The following is a 6,000-nucleotide window of genomic DNA, read 5'->3' as shown; positions in this document are numbered from 1 at the left end:
CTCCTGTATTGTGTAGGCACTTTATGGCAGTAATATAGGGGTAGTGTATTCCTGTATTATGTGGGAGCTTTATGGCAGTAATATAGGGGCAGTGTACTCCTGTATTATGTGGGCGCTTTATGGCAGTAATATAGGGGCAGTATATTCCTGTATTATGTGGGCGCTTTATGGCAGTAATATAGGGGCAGGGTACTCCTGTATTATGTGGGCGCTTTATGGCAGTAATATAGGGGCAGGGTACTCCTGTATTGTGTAGGCGCTTTATGGCAGTAATATAGGGGCAGTTTACTCCTGTATTATGTGGGCAGTTTATGGCAGTAATATAGGGGCAGGGTACTCCTGTATTATGTGGGCGCTTTATGGCAGTAATATAGGGGCAGTGTATTCCTGTATTGTGTAGGCACTTTATGGCAGTAATATAGGGGTAGTGTATTCCTGTATTATGTGGGCGCTTTATGGCAGTAATATAGGGGTAGTGTATTCCTGTATTATGTGGGCGCTTTATGGCAGTAATATAGGGGCAGTGTACTCCTGTATTATGTGGGCACTTTATGGCAGTATTATAGGGGCAGTGTATTCCTGTATTGTGTGGGCACTTTATGGCAGTACTATAGGGGCAGTATATTCCTGTATTGTGTAGGCGCTTTATGGCAGTAATATAGGGGTAGTGTATTCCTGTATTATGTGGGCGCTTTATGGCAGTAATATAGGGGCAGGGTACTCCTGTATTATGTGGGCACTTTATGGCAGTAATATAGGGGCAGGGTACTCCTGTATTGTGTAGGCGCTTTATGGCAGTAATATAGGGGTAGTGTATTCCTGTATTATGTGGGCGCTTTATGGCAGTAATATAGGGGCAGTGTACTCCTGTATTATGTGGGCGCTTTATGGCAGTAATATAGGGGCAGTATATTCCTGTATTATGTGGGCGCTTTATGGCAGTAATATAGGGGCAGGTTACTCCTGTATTATGTGGGCGCTTTATGGCAGTAATATAGGGGCAGGGTACTCCTGTATTGTGTAGGCGCTTTATGGCAGTAATATAGGGGCAGTGTACTCCTGTATTATGTGGGCACTTTATGGCAGTAATATAGGGGCAGGGTACTCCTGTATTATGTGGGCGCTTTATGGCAGTAATATAGGGGCAGTGTATTCCTGTATTGTGTAGGCACTTTATGGCAGTAATATAGGGGTAGTGTATTCCTGTATTATGTGGGCGCTTTATGGCAGTAATATAGGGGTAGTGTATTCCTGTATTATGTGGGCACTTTATGGCAGTAATATAGGGGCAGTGTATTCCTGTATTATGTGGGCACTTTATGGCAGTAATATAGGGGCAGTGTATTCCTGTATTATGTGGGCGCTTTATGGCAGTAATATAGGGGCAGGGTACTCCTGTATTATGTGGGCACTTTATGGCAGTAATATAGGGGCAGGGTACTCCTGTATTATGTGGGCACTTTATGGCAGTATTATAGGGGCAGTGTACTCCTGTATTATGTGGGCGCTTTATGGTAGTATTATAGGGGCAGTGTATTCCTGTATTATGGGGGCACTTTATGGCAGTAATATAGGGGCAGTGTATTCCTGTATTATGTGGGCACTTTATGGCAGTAATATAGGGGCAGTGTATTCCTGTATTATGTGGGCGCTTTATGGCAGTAATATAGGGGCAGTGTATTCCTGAGTATTATGTGGGCACTTTATGGCAGTAATATAGGGGCAGTGTATTCCTGTATTATGTGGGCGCTTTATGGCAGTAATATAGGGGCAGTGTACTCCTGTATTATGTGGGTGCTTTATGGCAGTAATATAGGGGCAGTGTACTCCTGTATTATGTGGGCACTTTATGGCAGTAATATAGGGGCAGTGTATTCCTGTATTATGTGGGCGCTTTATGGCAGTAATATAGGGGCAGTGTATTCCTGAGTATTATGTGGGCACTTTATGGCAGTAATATAGGGGCAGTGTATTCCTGTATTATGTGGGCGCTTTATGGCAGTAATATAGGGGCAGTGTATTCCTGTATTATGTGGGCGCTTTATGGCAGTAATATAGGGGCAGTGTACTCCTGTATTATGTGGGTGCTTTATGGCAGTAATATAGGGGCAGTGTACTCCTGTATTATGTGGGCACTTTATGGCAGTAATATAGGGGCAGTGTATTCCTGTATTATGTGGGCGCTTTATGGCAGTAATATAGGGGCAGTGTATTCCTGAGTATTATGTGGGCACTTTATGGCAGTAATATAGGGGCAGTGTACTCCTGTATTATGTGGGTGCTTTGTGGCAGTAATATAGGGGCAGTGTATTCCTGTATTATGTGTGCGCTTTATGGCAGTAATATAGGGGCAGTGTATTCCTGTATTATGTATGCACTTTATGGCAGTAATATAGGGGCAGTGTATTCCTGTATTATGTGTGCACTTTATGGCAGTAATATAGGGGCAGTGTATTCCTGAGAATTATGTGGGCACTTTATGGCAGTAATATAGGGGCAGTGTATTCCTGAGTATTATGTGGGCACTTTATGGCAGTAATATAGGGGCAGTGTACTCCTGTATTATGTGGGTGCTTTATGGCAGTAATATAGGGGCAGTGTATTCCTGTATTATGTGGGCACTTTATGGCAGTACTATAGGGGCAATGTATTCCTGAGTATTATGTGGGCACTTTATGGCAGTAATATAGGGGCAGTGTATTCCTGAGTATTATGTGGGCACTTTATGGCAGTAATATAGGGGCAGTGTACTCCTGTATTATGTGGGTGCTTTATGGCAGTAATATAGGGGCAGTGTATTCCTGTATTATGTGGGCACTTTATGGCAGTACTATAGGGGCAGTGTATTCCTGTATTATGTGGGCACTTTATGGCAGTAATATAGGGGCAGTGTATTCCTGTATTATGTGGGCGCTTTATGGCAGTAATATAGGGGCAGTGTACTCCTGTATTATGTGGGCACTTTATGGCAGTAATATAGGGGCAGTGTATTCCTGTATTATGTGGGCACTTTATGGCAGTAATATAGGGGCAGTGTATTCCTGTATTATGTGGGCGCTTTATGGCAGTAATATAGGGGCAGTGTATTCCTGAATTATGTGGGCGCTTTATGGCAGTAATATAGGGGCAGTGTACTCCTGTATTATGTGGGTGCTTTATGGCAGTAATATAGGGGCAGTGTATTCCTGTATTATGTGGGCGCTTTATGGCAGTACTATAGGGGCAGTGTATTCCTGAGTATTATGTGGGCACTTTATGGCAGTAATATAGGGGCAGTGTATTCCTGTATTATGTGGGCGCTTTATGGCAGTAATATAGGGGCAGTGTACTCCTGTATTATGTGGGCACTTTATGGCAGTAATATAGGGGCAGTGTATTCCTGTATTATGTGGGCGCTTTATGGCAGTAATATAGGGGCAGTGTACTCCTGTATTATGTGGGCGCTTTATGGCAGTAATATAGGGGCAGTGTACTCCTGTATTATGTGGGCGCTTTATGGCAGTAATATAGGGGCAGTGTATTCCTGAGTATTATGTGGGCACTTTATGGCAGTAATATAGGGGCAGTGTATTCCTGTATTATGTGGGCACTTTATGGCAGTAATATAGGGGCAGTGTACTTCTGTTTTATGTGGGCGCTTTATGGCAGTAATATAGGGGCAGTGTATTCCTGTATTATGTGGGCGCTTTATGGCAGTAATATAGGGGCAGTGTACTCCTGTATTATGTGGGTGCTTTATGGCAGTAATATAGGGGCAGTGTATTCCTGTATTATGTGTGCACTTTATGGCAGTAATATAGGGGCAGTGTATTCCTGTATTATGTGTGCACTTTATGGCAGTAATATAGGGGCAGTGTATTCCTGTATTATGTGTGCACTTTATGGCAGTAATATAGGGGCAGTGTATTCCTGAGTATTATGTGGGCACTTTATGGCAGTAATATAGGGGCAGTGTATTCCTGAGTATTATGTGGGCAGTTTATGGCAGTAATATAGGGGCAGTGTACTCCTGTATAATGTGGGTGCTGTATGGCAGTAATATATGGGCAGTGTATTCCTGTATTATGTGGGCACTTTATGGCAGTACTATAGGGGCAATGTATTCCTGAGTATTATGTGGGCACTTTATGGCAGTAATATAGGGGCAGTGTATTCCTGAGTATTATGTGGGCACTTTATGGCAGTAATATAGGGGCAGTGTACTCCTGTATTATGTGGGTGCTTTATGGCAGTAATATAGGGGCAGTGTATTCCTGTATTATGTGGGCACTTTATGGCAGTACTATAGGGGCAGTGTATTCCTGTATTATGTGGGCACTTTATGGCAGTAATATAGGGGCAGTGTATTCCTGTATTATGTGGGCGCTTTATGGCAGTAATATAGGGGCAGGGTACTCCTGTATTATGTGGGCACTTTATGGCAGTAATATAGGGGCAGTGTATTCCTGTATTATGTGGGCACTTTATGGCAGTAATATAGGGGCAGTGTATTCCTGTATTATGTGGGCACTTTATGGCAGTAATATAGGGGCAGTGTATTCCTGTATTATGTGGGCACTTTATGGCAGTATTATAGGGGCAGTGTATTCCTGTATTATGTGGGCACTTTATGGCAGTAATATAGGGGCAGTGTATTCCTGTATTATGTGTGCACTTTATGGCAGTAATATAGGGGCAGTGTATTCCTGTATTATGTGTGCACTTTATGGCAGTAATATAGGGGCAGTGTATTCCTGAGTATTATGTGGGCACTTTATGGCAGTAATATAGGGGCAGTGTATTCCTGATTATTATGTGGGCAGTTTATGGCAGTAATATAGGGGCAGTGTACTCCTGTATAATGTGGGTGCTGTATGGCAGTAATATATGGGCAGTGTATTCCTGTATTATGTGGGCACTTTATGGCAGTACTATAGGGGCAATGTATTCCTGAGTATTATGTGGGCACTTTATGGCAGTAATATAGGGGCAGTGTATTCCTGAGTATTATGTGGGCACTTTATGGCAGTAATATAGGGGCAGTGTACTCCTGTATTATGTGGGTGCTTTATGGCAGTAATATAGGGGCAGTGTATTCCTGTATTATGTGGGCACTTTATGGCAGTACTATAGGGGCAGTGTATTCCTGTATTATGTGGGCACTTTATGGCAGTAATATAGGGGCAGTGTATTCCTGTATTATGTGGGCGCTTTATGGCAGTAATATAGGGGCAGGGTACTCCTGTATTATGTGGGCACTTTATGGCAGTAATATAGGGGCAGTGTATTCCTGTATTATGTGGGCACTTTATGGCAGTAATATAGGGGCAGTGTATTCCTGTATTATGTGGGCACTTTATGGCAGTAATATAGGGGCAGTGTATTCCTGTATTATGTGGGCACTTTATGGCAGTACTATAGGGGCAGTATATTCCTGTATTATGTGGGTGCTGTATGGCAGTAATATAGGGGCAGTGTATTCCTGTATTATGTGGGCACTTTATGGCAGTAATATAGGGGCAGTGTATTCCTGTATTATGTGGGCACTTTATGGCAGTAATATAGGGGCAGTGTATTCCTGTATTATGTGGGCACTTTATGGCAGTAATATAGGGGCAGTATATTCCTGTATTATGTGGGTGCTGTATGGCAGTAATATAGGGGCAGTGTATTCCTGTATTATGTGGGCACTTTATGGCAGTACTATAGGGGCAGTGTATTCCTGTATTATGTGGGCACTTTATGGCAGTAATATAGGGGCAGTGTATTCCTGTATTATGTGGGCGCTTTATGGCAGTAATATAGGGGCAGGGTACTCCTGTATTATGTGGGCACTTTATGGCAGTACTATAAAGGCAGTGTATTCCTGTATTATGTGGGCACTTTATGGCAGTAATATAGGGGCAGTGTATTCCTGTATTATGTGGGCGCTTTATGGCAGTAATATAGGGGCAGGGTACTCCTGTATTATGTGGGCACTTTATGGCAGTAATATAGGGGCAGTGTATTCCTGTATTATGT

The sequence above is a fragment of the Dendrobates tinctorius genome, unplaced genomic scaffold, assembly GCF_039654945.1.
Source record: "Dendrobates tinctorius isolate UK_male_01 unplaced genomic scaffold, ASM3965494v1 ptg000037l, whole genome shotgun sequence".
Classification (NCBI taxonomy): domain Eukaryota; kingdom Metazoa; phylum Chordata; class Amphibia; order Anura; family Dendrobatidae; genus Dendrobates; species Dendrobates tinctorius.
The sequence above is the reverse complement of the archived record's forward strand: the minus strand, read 5'-3'. Positions refer to the sequence as shown.